Source organism: Emydura macquarii, unplaced genomic scaffold (assembly GCF_026122565.2).
Source record: "Emydura macquarii macquarii isolate MOO-44397 ecotype Brisbane River unplaced genomic scaffold, CSIRO-AGI_Emac_v2 contig_3661, whole genome shotgun sequence".
Lineage (NCBI taxonomy): Eukaryota > Metazoa > Chordata > Testudines > Chelidae > Emydura > Emydura macquarii.
In genome coordinates this window covers 28,239-43,328 of record NW_027133798.1, presented here as the reverse complement: position 1 = coordinate 43,328, position 15,090 = coordinate 28,239, and the positions used below count along the sequence as shown (strand labels likewise).

General features: G+C 58.4%; 1 pseudogene; it reads left to right on the top strand.

Moving 5' to 3' along the window:
* Positions 1-346: 346 nt before the first annotated feature.
* LOC137145843 (class I histocompatibility antigen, F10 alpha chain-like) lies at positions 347-14,435 on the top strand (annotated as a pseudogene).
* Positions 14,436-15,090: the final 655 nt, after the last annotated feature.

The window sequence follows — 15,090 nt, the reverse complement described above, 5'->3', positions numbered from 1 at the left end:
CAGACAGACGGGTCCATCTGGCCCAGCGCTCGAGGGAACCGGGAGAGTGGGCAAGGCCGGTCTCCCAGCTGCAGCAGGCTGGGGGTGCTGGGGGCTGACCCGGGGCGCTGGGTCCCCCCCGCACAGCAGCAGCGAGCAACGCCTGCCTGGGACGCTGCTGGGATCCGTCCCTTGCTCCTCGCCCGGCTCTGGTGCAACCTCGGAGAGCAAAGTTTGCCCGGATACTGTGACGTCACATCCCGTTCTGTGTCTGATTGGCCGCACGGCCGGGTCTCCGCCCCGCGTGTGAAAGAGAAAGTAACGGGCTCGTGGGGCGGGGCGGGGCAGCGGCGCAGCAGCAGGTCCCGGTGCCCGGAGCTGGGGGTTTTGTTCCTCCCTGGACTGTGGGGTTCGCTCTGACCCAGCGCAGAGCCATGGCCCTGGGTGCCGCCCTGGGGCTCTGCTGGGCGCTGCTGGGGGCGGCAGCGGCTGCTGGTGAGTAGCTGGCGAAGGGGCCGGGCACAGACGGTGCGGGGGGGGGTGCAGACAGGACAGTGCGCTGCAAACACTGGGGGAGGCAGGGCTAGAAATGACTCGCCAGCGAGAACTTTCTGCAGGGCCTGGTGAACTTGTATTCTGGTGCCCAGATCCCAGGGCTCCCCACAGGCTCCCACCACCCCAGGGCCCCGCTCCCCCCCCCCCACAGTGCGTATCGGTGTTGAAAGAGGAGCCCCAGCACCCATGAAGCACTGGCTGGGCAGCCGCAGAGTGGCAGCTGCTGGCTGGGCGCCCAGCTCTGCAGGTAGAGAAGTACAGGTGGCGGGGGGTGTGGTGTGTGGGGTGTGCTGTGTGGTGTGGGGTGTATGGTGTGTGGTGTGGTGTGTGCTGTGTGGTGTGTGCCACCCGTTGTGCTACTGCTGCTGGCAGCGCTGCCTTCAGACCTGTGCGCCGGGCACCACCTGCCACTCTCCGGCCACCCAGCTCTGAAGGCAAAAAACCAGAGCACCCCAGCGCAGGGAGGGGCAGAGGGGGCAGCAGTGACCCGCTGGGATGCGCCTCCTGTGACCTGCCCTGTGTGCAAACGTAGTGCGGGGTAGGGGGCTGCGGGGCTGTCTTGTTTCTGCTCTCACACGGCCTCTGTCTCAAGGAGACTCAGCTCCGGCTTCCCAGGGCTGGGGTGGCATCCCAATGCCTAAACCAGCAGCTCCTGCTTTTACACGCTGGGGTGCTGCAGGGGAGCTGAGTCCATGGATGAGTGTCACATTCGAAGTTTGCTCCTTTTAGGATGTTGTTTTTATTAATCTTAATACTCTCACCACGTCATCATTGACCTGTATCACCATCGTGTGGGTGCAAGTCACTGTGCTGTGTGTTAGTTATTTACATTGCAAACACTCACCCGCAATACGTATCAGTAAAGAAGTGGTATTACTTTTAGGAAGGAGATCTGTCTTTTTAATATTGTACTTGCTGTGGTTCTCTAGAAGTTTTAATTGTATCACTGTTGTATTTAGATAAACATTTGTTTTCTTGGAGTAACACATCTGGCATATAAATGGAAAACAGGAAAGTTTCATATTACTGTTCCAGTCATTAGAGGAAAACAGACGTTCATAACTCTGAATCATATGTTTACATAGTTGTTTTTGAAGACATGTTTGATGAATCTTGGTTCTTGATTGTATATTTGTATACAATAATAAAGTTTTGAAAATTAGAAGAAAACCTCTTTCTTGCTATAGGAGGAAAAACTGAAACTTGGACGAATGAGGCTAAAGAATGGGATAAAGTAATACCAGGGAACAAATTTATTGTAAGAACACAATAGGTCGGCCTGCTGGGGCGACTGGCGCTGTACATAAAAGAAAGCAGATCATCCAATGAAGGAAAACTTGCAAATGAACAAAATATAAAATGGAATGTCTCTGAATCGTAACGCCACGCTTCATTAATAGCAATATAGCAGTAGGGATATACTCCCACCCACCTGACCAGGATGGTGATAGGGACAGTGAAATGGTAGGCCAGATTACAGACACTATAAAAATAAAGAATTGAATAAAAATTGTGGATTTCAACTAGCCCCGTATTGAGTGAGTGTGTCATCTCAGGGTGGGATGCAGAGAGAAAATTTCCAGGAACCTTAAATGAAAGCTTCTTGTGGCAGCTAGTCCTGGAGCACACAAGAGGAGAGGAAATCTTTGCTTCAGTGGTAAGTGGAGCATGGATGTGGTGCAAGTGGTGAATATAGACAAACTGCTTGGTAATAGTGGCCAGAGCATCATAAAATGAAACACCCATGTGGGAATTAAACAGCAACTTGAACCCCAAATTATAGGTAGATTACTAAAAGTGAAATATGTGAATGGTGAATGAACTGAAATCCTATTGAGGAAAATAGAAAGGAGTTTACATGGTGGCAAGTGACGTGTAAAAATAGAATTGGGAAGGAGAAATAGGATTCTGAAGAATAGGTAAACTAAAAAGAGAACAAAGGAAAAAATTTAAAAGGTCTATCAGAAGCAGGAAGAGTTTTGCGGCAGTACTGCGGGGTCACAGGTTTTGTCTGGTTTTGGCATCTTGTGTGACAGAAACACGGACAGGACCTGGGGCAGTACTGCGGGGGTCACAGGTTTCGTCATCTGGCATCTTAAATGCCAGAAACAGAGACGGGGCACCAAATCTGTCGGACCGCAGTTTGTGGCACAACACCGGCCCCAGAGCTCTGAGCTGCTGGGGGGCACCCTCAGCTTCAAGCTGCTGCAGGCAGTCGGGACCCCCCGCAGCTCTCACCAGCGCATGTGGTGGGGGAGACCCTGGAGCTCTCAGCCTCCGTGGCCATCTGGGGGACCCTGCAGCTGCAGCAGTGGTGGGTTCTGGACCCTCCTGCCACCCCAATTTTGTCTCAGTTACTTTCAGTGAAAGTCAGGGACAGGTCACGGGCTTACATGAATTTTTCTTTATTACCCGTGACCTGTCTCTGCCTTTTACTAAAAATAACCATGACAGAGTCTTAACCATAGCCATGAGAAAGAAAACCAAACCATAAATGAGCCTTTCTTGCTGGTCTGTTAATATTTTAAAACAAATAGGATAAAGACTTATTTTATCCGTTTTATTTTTGTATTTGTAATTTTTAGGGAAAGCAGGAGGGAAGTAATCTAAAACAGAAGGTCACTCTTGCATACATTCCAGTAAAATAGGATGGACACTGCATCATCTACTACAGGAATTTCCACTATCCATAGCTGTGGAATTGGCATCTCAAGAAATTAAGGCTTAAAAACATAATCACAACAACCAGACAAACAATACAGAACACACAGCACGTGCTTCACCAGGGCTCTGCTATTATAATTATATAACTTAGCAACCACTTAGCAACTTCTATGTTAGCTACGAAATAAAAAGAAATAATAAAAATATATAAACAAGTGCAAGAACCTGGCATAAGGGGTATAAATTCTGGACTTGGACACATGTCGTCTGTCTGCTATTAAACAGCCTTTACAAAAATAATAATTGTATCAGTTCCAGTGCTTATTCTGAAGAAATTATCTTTATTAGGAATTAATTTGTAGGGAAATTCCTCCTGTGCAAACCGACACATTCTAGCTTTAACAACACGACACACCTGCGATGTCTGTCTCAGAATCGGCAGGAAAACATGCTTTATCTCTCACAGCACGTGCTATATCTAGCCAACAGGAGTCTGGCACCTGTGATTTTACTTCCGGATGCAAAGACTGTACAGTAGAACATAGAATCGTTCTTTATTCTTCATGGCAGCAGCAAAACATTTAGTGTTTGCAGACAAATCAACACAAACATAGTGCTGCTCCAAAACTGAACTGCTGCGCTACAGCAGAGCTGCGGACAGATCCTGCAACCTTCATGAGTTCAATGAGATTCGGTGTATGAGTAAGGGCTCCTTGCAGAGTAAAGGTTTCAGGATCAAATCTTTGGCTCCTGCTGATAGGTTTTTGCCGGCTCTCAAGAATAAAGTAAGAGAAGGAGAGAGAGAACTCAGGCAGACAGGGGGAGATGGACCCATCTTGTGCTAGTGCAGAGAAGTTGAGAGATGGTCGACAATGATGAAACTGAGCATGATTTCAGGCATCTAATATGAGATGCAGGTCTGAAATGGTGTGTAAAATACACAATGAATGAATGAATAACGCCTTCGCTCCCAGCCCCTGCACTCCCCTCCTGTGCTCACCCGGGGAAACTGACCTGCATGCACGGAGCTGCTTGCAACATCAGGGCTCCCTGCATCCAGGTCACTTTCTGCAGTTGGGCTGCATACGAGGAGGGCAGAGAGCAGCAGCTCCTGGTGCTCACCTCACAGCACTGCCCAGGTGGGGAAAGTGGCCTGGATGCAGGGAGCCCTGGCATTGCTCCTCGCTCCCCTCGCAGCCTCCTAGGGGGTGTGGAGGAACGTGGGGTGGGGAAGCAAGCAGCATCTGTGCATCACCGCTTGCCCCCCTTCCTTCTGCTGGAGGAAGCAGAAATCTGGGCAACCCCCAAGTGTCACCTCTGCGAGTGTGCAGCGCTCCTTTGTCCCCCGGCAGTGCACCCCTTTGCAATGGTGCACAGCACCCCCCGGGCAGTCACCCATGTGGCCCACCGCTAAGGCTGGCCCTGGCTCCTTTAACCTTCCAGCCTCTCAGCTCCATTCTCCTCCATGGGTCGGGCTCTGCCAGAAATCCCCACCATGCCAGCCTAAGAACCACCCCCCAGCCCATAGGGGTGATGTCAAAGCAGGGTCGCTGAGCACAGGGCGAGGAGCCGGCCCGCTCTATGGGAGCAGAGGAGGCACCGGCACAGGAACAGACAGCCTCGCTTTTACACTGAGACTAATTTATTATTAACAGACACAGCTGCCTACGTCACGGATTGGATTTTCTTACTATAATGAGTATTTCCGTGTACAAGAGGGAGCCAGAACTGGGGTGAAAATCAGTAAACACCCAATAACGTCTTCTGTAAAACCTGGGAATTTTTCAGTAAAAACTGACAACGAAAGGCGTTGCACACACACATCTCCCCCTCTCCTCCCCACACATACACACGTGCAGACATCACACACACACGCCCCACATGCACACCGTAGACATGCACCCAGGCCACACACGCACCAGGTTCTGCTGTAAGCAGTTTGCACAGCCGCCCTTCCCATCCTCAGGGCATTTGCCCATGGCGGGAGCTCTTTAGGGGGCAATGAACCCTGCTGCCAATATCTGAGCCCCTAAACAAGCTGCTGCCTTTCAGAGGCGTGGGCTGAGCGATCGTCCCTTCCTGATTCTCCCTCAGCTCCGCGCAGTGTGAGTTACTGACAGATCCCAGCTCGTCCCTTGCCCAGGATGGGCTTGAGGGCAGGGGGACGTGGCAGGGGGTGAAAGCTCATTGCTGTTCCCCACTGGGATGACCCTTGTTATACTTGTAAAAGAAAAGAGTAGCAGGATCTTATTCAGGGGGACACGGCGATACACCGCATTTACTGTACATGGAAGAATATCAAAAAGCAGCCACATTCACACACACACTCATAAAGTTCTGCAAACTGGTTCTTCATTGGGCCAAATTCTTCATTGGGGGGGGAGGGAGAATCCCTCCAAAAATGTAACGTTTTCATTTTTTTCTTCAAAACTTCTTTGTTTTGAAACTTCTTAATTTTACCCCCAAAATAACAAAAGAACCCCTGAGAAGCATTGAGACGTGCTTGGGATCGACACAAAACCTCCCGTTTGGAGTCAGTGAAACGTTCGTTTGACTTGGAATTATTCTTTCCCCAACTCTTCGACACCGAAACATTTCAGTTTTGGTTCGACCCTGTCCATGCTTTTCTTGGTAATTGCCAGAAAACCCATTATTCACACAGCTGAGCTCAGGGCGTGGCCGAACCGTGACCTTTCAGACGGCCACGTCCCTGGCTTGGTTTCTGTCTCCATCTGATTTTTTTTTCTTGTGCGTGTGGCAAAGTTTGGCCAAGAATAACCCCGCTGCTCCAGAGAACCTGTCAGGCTGCGGCCGGCTGCTGGAAGGCACCCTGACAGCGGGATGGGACCTGGGCGCTCTGTGATGAGCCCCGGTGCTACAGATGCTTGGAGCAGGACCCTTACATTTGGTAGGGGGCAGCCCTAGGGTCAGGGCGGGGCCGTGTGCTGGCCACAAGACAATCCATGAAGCTGTGGCTGAGCTGTGAGTCACAGGATAACAGCGCGGTGCACCACAAAGAAAAGCCGCCTGCGTCCGCACTGCAGAGTCTGCATAGCCACAGGCAGCAGCGAGAGGCTCTGGCAGAGGGGGGCAGCGGGACACCGCACCGATAAACAAAGCAGCGTAGACGTGGGAGGCCGTGCTCGGGTCTGCAGAGAGCTGTGTCCCCCCAAGGGTCCGGCCTGTCCGTACTCGACTGGCCTAGTGCCTCACCGTCTGCACGGCGAGCGTCCCCGGGCGAGTGGGCTGTGCCGGGCCCATGCACTACGTGCTGCCTGCATTTGTTATTTCATTTAAAAAAATAATCCATGCCCCTGTCGTTAGAGCCTGGATCGCTCGGCAGCCGAACGAGGGGCAGAGTTAAGGGCCTCGGCCAGTCCCAGCCTGGCTCCCTAACCACCAAACCATCCCTCATCCCCTGCAGGCCCTTCAGCGGCTCCGGCTGTGTTCTCTGGCCCAGCGAAGGCTGCTTCGTGCCACTCTGCAGAGGGAGTTTTCGACCCACCACGTGCCGTAGTGCACCAGCGGTCGCCCAACTCCCCCTCGCCCCAGGGGCTTTCTCTCTCCCGACTGGCAGCTGCTCCTCTGCCTGTAACGTCCCCTTGCCCCAGACCGAGCTGGCCCATGGAGGGGACTGGCAGGTTCAGCCCTTCTCTGGCCGCGCCCTCCGTTTCTGTACCGTCTCAGCTCCCGTTTCAAAAGACCATAAAAATCCTGGCCCTTCCGGTGGCAATAAAAATCTCCCAGTTGTGACTTCAGCAGAGGGGGCTTCTCACAACAGCCCAGGGAAGGATGAGCTGCCCCCATTCATCTCGATGGGGTGTGTTAACTCTGAAGCCTAATGACAGCAAAGGAACATGTTGACTTTGCTCAATATGTCGCTGCAGAACGTTTTAGCAGAAGCTTCTGGTTATTCTGGCATTGTGGGTGAGGCCTGGGGCCAGCCCCACCCCCTGCCCCACTGCTTTGACCCCTGTGGCTGCTGCACCCCCTTTTCCAATGACTCTCTCCTAGTGACAGGGCTTGGAATCAGGGGAGATAAGAATAGGGGTGTTGCTGGGGGTGGGGCCTCAGCCCGACCCACTGGGGCAAGCCCCACCTCCCCAGGGTGAAGGGATCAGAAGCTCTTTAAATGGACTTTCTTCTCGGTCTAGAGCCGCACGGCCTTGACGTCTTGATCACTGCGCTGACCGAGCAGGATGGGACGTACTGGTTCTGCCTGCTCGCCCAGCTGGACGGCCTCGCGTTCGCCTCTTACAGCACGGACACCCGAGCAGTGAAACCCCTGCAGGAGTGGACGGTGCAGGCGCTGGGCACGAGGTATTTCAAGCAGAAGATGGAGGAGTTCCGGGTCTACGAGCCCATCTTCAAAGCGATAACTCACCGGTGGATGGCGCAGCACAATCAGACCGACGGTGCGTGCAGCCCCCAGCGCAGAGCCCCCGCTGCGCCCGCAACCCTGGGGTGTGGGAACCAGCACGGGAGTTCCAGCCTGATTGGCTGCCCTTCCCCACTGCCCCACCTCCAGGAGAAGAGTAGCCAATTAGAGCGCTTCCTCCCCATAGAGAGCTCAGGGCAGCTCCACCCCCTGCCCGCCCCCACCCCCATGAGCAGTGGGTCAGGCTCCTCCCCCTCCCTTCCTGCAAGCAGTGGGTCAGGCTGTACCCTGCTGCCCCCCCTTTACCCTACTCCTGCAACACCAGGCTTGGGAGGTTGGGGTGCAGAGAACCCCTGGACTGGTCCTTCCCCCAACAAGCTGGGCAGAGTTTGTGTGGGGGGGGAGGGCAGAGCCTCCATAGCTGCAGGGGGGAGGGGGAGATGTGTGTTGGGGAGGGGAGCCAGAATTGACCTGGGGAGTGGGGCAGCTGTAAGGGCTGGGGACACCGAGCTAATTGATATGGGGCTGGAGGGCACCGAATTAACATGGGGCTGGAGGTGCGTAGTGAATAGCTGGGCTGGAGGACAGGCAGAGGTGGGGCTGGGGGCGCAGCTGGGAGCCCCCTCTCAGACAGGTGCAGAGCACCTGTACACCCCCCCCACCTCGCCAGAAAGCACCGTGATAGTCTGGGGTCTGTCTCCTGAGGTTTGAGTGTTGGGGCGCCTGTCCGGAGACAGGGACCCTCCCTGTCTGTCTGTCCCCCAGATCAGGTACCTCCCAGCCCCCGGCAATGCAGACCTGGGAATTCTTCGGCTCTGGCCAGGAGGCTCCGGGCTAGGTGCTTAGCTGCCTGGTTAGCTTCCTCCAGAGAAACCCAGACGGGAGGAGTCTCGGCAGAGACCCTGCCTCGCGTGCGAACCCCATCCTGCCCGTGGCCCCACAGCCGTGGGGTAGCTAAAGCAGCAGTAGGCAGAGATGTACAGTCAGGTCTGTGGGCGCAGGCTGGCTGGGAACCCTGCCTGGGGGTGACTGTGCGGTGACTTGTCCCGGTCTGTAACTACCCACCTGGGGCGGAGGTTTGAGAGCAGCCGGCTCTGGGAAGCTCAGCGAGAGCCAAGGGTTGGTGGGCGGCTGAAGTGAGACAAATACACGGGCTAGTTTTTAACTGAGGGTAACTCACGGGGGGGCAAAAGGGGGGATTCTCCTTGGAGGCCGGACGCCTCTTTCTAGACTTCGATCCGGCGCGATGGGCTCTCTGCAGGAATGCTGGGTGCCCCAGTCCCCATGTGTGGCCTTGGCCCCATCACTCTCTATCTCTGGGCCTCAGTTTCCCCATGGGATAATGGCCCAGCCCTGTTGCGCAGGGCGATGGGGGATACGTGCGTTAGGGGTGGGGAGGGGCCCAGACACTGCTGTGATGTACCGACGATTAAAAAATATCCTGCATCATTTTTCCTCCCTCTCTCCGCCCTCAGGAATCCACACCGTGCAGCTGCACATCAACTGTGTGCTGGACGGAGACACGCCCGTGCGAGGGCAGTTTCACTTCGCTTTTGACGGGGAGGATTTCCTCCGCTTAGAGAGAGAACAATCCGAGTGGGTCCCGCTGGCGCCAGGAGCATCCAGCGAGGTGCGCTTCTGGCACGCTGGTCACTCCTTCACCCTCTTTGCAAAGCAGTTCCTCCAGGAGGAGTGCGTGAACACGCTGAGGAAGCTGGTGCAGGGAGGGACGGAGGCTCTGGGACGGCGAGGTGAGTCTGACCAGTGCAGGTCCCTGCGGCCCGGCGTGTCTAGAGCAGCCCGGCTGGGCTGCCAGAGGGGATGGAGTGGCTCTTCAGCTCAGAAAAGACCCAGGAGGATCAGGAGCTTTTACCATTTGTCTTTGTTACCCGTCCAAGAATTTAGAAAGCCAGCGGGCTGCAGAGCAGAGCTTGTGTTCTCCCTGTGCAAGGACGGGGGACCTGCTGTGGAACTGAAAGGGGGCAAATTCACATCTGATAAAAGAAAAGAACGTTTCCACACAATGTGGAATTAGCCTGTGGAACTCACTGCCACAGGATGTCACAGGCCAAGCACTGACCAATAGTCACAAAGGGCCTGGACGCTTCTGTGACTCACAGCAAGATCCCGAAGAGTTATTCCAGCCCACTGCCAGCATTATCCCACCGGGCGCACAGGGCCTGAGCCGATCTCTGATGATCACACACCAGGATGAGCCCGAACGTGGGGGCAGATTGTCCCACACCTGCTTCTGTGGGCTCTGACCCAGCCGGGGCTGGTCGCTGTCACAGACAGGACGTCCTGGCTCTGACCCCGGCTGCCCGTTCCCGTGTCCCTGTCTCCTGTTAGTGAGATATTCCAGCTACGCCGGCCCCAGGCCCCGTTTCTGACCCTGCGTCGCTATGGATCTGAGGTCTGTGTTCACGCTACGGGCGTTTGGCCCTGGAGTAAAAGTCTCCGGCATTGTCCTTAACTCCATGTGCCAGGAGAGTGCAGACACGCGGCATCAGCTCTGTGCCCGAGGTCGCCCACTCTCACCTCTGGCCGCTGGTGCTCAGGGATTTGCAAACTGCTCCGCACTTGGTCAGGGCTGATTCCCCCCGGCTGACGTGTTCCCCTCCCCGCCAGTCCCCCCAGGGATTTCGGTGACCTACGGAGACACCCCCGACGGCTCCGCCACCCTCTACTGTCGTGCCAGGGGCTTCTACCCACGTCCCATCCACATCTCCTGGGTGCGGGACGGAGAGGAGATCCTGGTGCCCATGGATTCCAGCGGGATCCTGCCCAACGCCGACAGCACCTACCAGATCCGGCAGTCCCTGGAGATCCCCCCGCAGTGGGGCCACAGCTACGCCTGCCAGGTGGAGCACAGCAGTCTGGGGGAGCCCACGCTCAGCACGGGTAAGAGGGGCGAATGGCGAAGGGGCCCCACGTCCCAGTTACCAGGGATGTCTGCCTGCGAGCCAGTGCCCAGCGGGAGTTGGCAGGCTGCAGCCCATCCATCTCGTCCTGCTCTGCACCGGACAGCTGCGCACTCTCACCGGTGTGAGCGGGTCAGTTTGCAAATCCGCTCCGGTAACCCCCGTGTAGACGTCCTGACGCTGGTTTAACCTTTGCTGCTCTCCGGGCAGCTCGTGTCTAGGGCGGCCCGGGAGCCTCTGTCGCTCCCGCGTGGGGAGTCCGCGCAAGAAGCGGCTTCTCCGCGGCCGATCGGTTCACCTGGGTGCCAGCAAAGCTGTGCTAGGAAACCTCGGCAGGTGTCTGGACCCGCTCGTTGTGACGCGGTTCGGTGGCAGCTACGCTCCGGTCTGGGCAGCAGCCGGCCGGGTACGTGGGGCGGCTTTAGTGGCTGGCTAGTGCCTCTTGCAGTGTTTATATTGTGGTGATGTTGTGGGGAAAGTCACCATGGGGTGTCACACCGAATCAGGGGCATGCCCGGCTATGGGGCAGGGGGGCAGTACCTCCGCCCCCCGCTTTGCCCTCCTACCCCAGACTTTCCGTGCACCTAAATGCTCCACGTTCTGTGCCCCCCCACACACCCACACCCCGCGGGATGTAATAGACCCACGTGTCATCAGCAACGGGCTGACACGATTCCTCCCCCGCCGCCGGAATTTGTCTGACGCGAAGCCTCTGCTCATAACCCCGCACGTGAACGTCCGGCCTGAGCTGCCTGTGAGGAAGGGCTGTGCTGCTCCGGGTTTGTTCGGGAGAGCTGGTGCCGGCAGCAGGAGTTCCCTTGTGCCTCAGTTTCTCTACCTGGAGTCAGTGCTGGGGACAGTTCCTTGCTGGGACTGGCCAGTGGCAGCGGGGCTGAGATTTCAGACAGAGGGTTTCCCTGGGTGCCACCGGTGACCGGCTCTGTCCCGGGAGAGTGTGTACCGTGTCAGTGAAAAGACTCCGCTCTGCAAACACCGAGACCCCGCGTCTCCGGTTCCTGCTCTGTCTGGTATCTGCTTCCACGCCCCAGGTGTGGAGAATTCACCTCGCGTTGCTAAAAATGGGGAAGTCGGGCCCGACCTCCGATTCTGGGGCCCCGAGGGAGCCCGGGAGGAGCTGGGCCATCCAGGGCTGCGGGGCAGAGCCTGGCTCGTGGCCGCAGGGCGGAGTTACCCTTTGGAGCATCTGGTCAGCGAGGAGGCGGCAGGAACGTGTCCCTTTCTAACCCGTGGGTGTAAATACACCCGCGTCCCGTAGCGGATGACATGGGGGGGGGGGGAGGAGACGGCTCGTCCCCTTCGATACCGAAACAGCAGTGAGAACGTCACGTTCAGAGCAGAATAAACTTGTGGTGTCACCATTTCTCCCCCCTGCCCCACCAGTCTTCCCCCAGGTCTCGGTTTCCCGCAGCGACGCCCCCGACGGCTCCGCCACCCTCTCCTGCCGCGCCAGGGCTTTCACCCACGGCCCATCCGCATCTCCTGGGTGCGGGACGGGGAGGAGACCCCAGCGTCCGTGGACCCCCGCGGGATCCTGCCCGCCGCCAGTGACTCGTTCCAGCTCCAGAGATCCGTGGCCATCCCGCAGCCGGGCGGAGACGGGCACAGCTACTCCTGCCGAGTTGAGGACCGCGGCCTGCAGGAGGCGCTAGCGACCCCGGGTACCGGCCTCTCTGAGGGGGACAGGGAGTGGGGACCCCCGCTGGCAGCGCCCCACGAGCGGGTCTGTAGCGTGAGCTATTGCTGAGCACGTCCGGCTCCATCTCCTTCCCCTGGGGGGGACGGCACCTGACCGATGCCCACCCACGTGGCAGCGATAGCCAGGTGACCAACTGCGGGGGCCTCCTCCCCCTGCCCCCCATCTCGCCCCATTGGCGGCACCCCACAGCCAAGCCCCCCGGGGACTCCAACACTAGCCAGATTTGCTCCCCAGCTGAGAGAATGGGATGTCTCGTCTCACACACACACCCCCCCCCCCCCCCCCCCCCCGAAAGGAGCCTGCCCCAAACTGCTCTGGGGCGGGGGACAACTCTGCCCCCAAGGCAGCGACACAGACGGGGAGAGGCCAGCATCAGCCGGGCAGTAAATCCCCCCCCTGTTCACCCCAGTAACCGTCTCTCCTTGTCCCCGCAGCGCCCGGGGAGACGGGGGGCCTGGCCCCCAGGATCCTGGCCGCCCTCATCCTCACGGCGCTGATGGTGGCTGGTGCTGCAGTGGCTGGTGTTATGCTGTGGCGGAGAACACACCCGGGTAAAGGGAGAGACTGGGGGGGCAGAGCCTGTTGGGGGGGGGGGGCACAGAGAGGCAGAGAGAGAGTGACAGTCTCCCCTGGGGGGCGGGTTGGTGCCATGCCATGGGGCTGGATCCTGCCTTGGCAGAGACCTTGGGTGATGAGCTGGGCTGGGGCGGGTGGGGTCAGGATCGCCGGGGAGGGGGTGTCATTGGCTGGCTGGGGGGTGCGTGGAGATGGGTCATGGGGGGCGTAGGAATTGCTGGAGTGGGGGACCCCCAGCTCAGCTCAGCTCCCCCCGTGCCCGGTCGTGACCCGCTCACACGCTCTGCTTTTATTTCAGACTCCAGCAGAAGCAGCTACGCCCCGACGGCCAGTGAGTGACTGCCCCCCGCAGTGCAGTGTGGGTACACAGGGGGTCCCAGCGGGGGGAGCCCAGCACTGATTGAAGGGGGGCTCTCCCACCCCGGCACGTCCGCACCCGGCCACCACCCAGAGGCTGGGGCTCCTGAGACAGGCCCTGCGCCCGGGCTGCTGGACCAGTTCACCCGCTCCCCCATGGAGACGCCCCCCTATTGCCCAGCAGGGGCGGCCAGTCCCTCTGTGCCCACCCTGACTCCAGGCCGGCTGGGGCTGGGCTCGGCGTTATCCGCCGTCTGTTCGGCAGGGCCCCCGAGACTCGGTCTGGGGCTCCAGGAGCTGGGGTGGGGGGGGGTCACCCCGTGAAATCTGGGAACATGGAATAAACCTCCCTCCGTCTCCCCAGGAGCAGATCCCACCTGCAGCCAGCGTCGGACCACGTCCGTGTGACAGGCCGGCCGCCTGGCCAATCAGGCTGGGAATAAGGCCTGCGTTGTCCCCCGTGCAGGGGTAACCAGTGGCACAACTTCCCCGGGGTGCCGGTGGAGTCTCCGTCCCAGGCCGGGTGCACATCACGACTGGCTGTTTTCTCAGAGCTCGGCTGTGGGGATTGTGCTGGGCCCTTCGCTGCCCTGTGCTGGGCCCCTTCTGGGCCTTGAACCTACGACTCTGTGAGCCCAGCCCCTGGCCTGCCAGGAATCACCCAGCGCAGAGACCTGGGGACGCGGCTCACGGATCTTTCGCCTGACCCTGTGACTGCCCAGGGCTCCTGGCTGTTCTCGGGCTGGCTCGGCTCCCCGCAGCTCGCTGGGCTAGTGCAGTTCCCGGGGGGCTCAGCTGGGGCGAGCTTTGTGGGTCTGACTCCCAGCTGTGTGTGGGGAGCCCCTGGGACTCTGCTGAACAGCCCCTCCCCACGGTACTGCCCTTCCTCCTGGCCAGCCACGGGAAAGGCCCTGAGCCGGGGACAGCCAGGCTCTGTTTGTGGGGGGAGCCCCATGGCAGCCCGAGAGAACCCCGGGCACCGTGCCAGAGCTGCGCATGGAACTGGCTGAGGGCGGGACGTCCCTGGGCTGCTTCCCATCATCCCAGCCTCCCCTTCCCCCCGCCCAAATCCATCAACAGGCACACGGGGGGGGTCTAATCCCTTGGGGGGCAGCCCCCGCTAGCTAGCAGGGCGTGTGAAGGGCAGGGGGGCTAGAGAAGAGCTGTGTCTGCACTAGCCGTGTGCGGAGTCCCCCCGTGTCACAAGCCCTGCGTCAGGCCCCACAACTCGTGACATTTTTTATAAAAATACAATAAAGTGGGGAGTTGTTTCCTCCCTGTGCCTCCAGCTCGTGCTGCCTTTCAATCACCCGCCGGCCGTGGGCTCCAGCGTCTCTCCACAAACTCAGCCTGGAAACTTGCGGTTTTAAAACAAACTCAAGGGTCTCCCCCTATCCCAGGACTCCCTGAGCTGGGGCTTTAAGGACCAGTGCAAGGCTGGCGGGGAAGCCAGGAGCGTGGGCGACACGAGTCTCCAGCCGCTCCCGCTTCCAGCCACGCGGACCCCGGCCCTGCCACCCGTGCCCCTGGTTAGAGGTCAGCCCACCGGCAGGAGGCTGTGTAGGTGGGAATTAACCCCCTAGGCGCTGGGTCCCTCCTGCAGCACTTAGTTTGCACCAGGGCCGAGCACCGGCCCCTCTGGGCCTGGCACTTCAGAGCCGCGGCGCCTCTGGCCCGGCTGCGTCAGTGATGAAAGTAAAACCCCTGCTGGAGTCGCGGCCCCGCTTTCAATGCAAAGGAGGCTCTGGCCTCCTGGGCGCTGCAGGCGCTTCCCGCCTGGGGCCCCAGGGGAGTTGGCAGCGTTTCCCGGACGCTGGGGGAAACCACGGGACCCAGTTCTGCCAGACAGACGCTGCCAGCCATAGCCCTTCCCTCCTGCTGATTGGTGAAAGCAACGGGGGAGGCCCCATGTCTGGAGCCGCAGTCCGGGAGGGCTCTTCTTT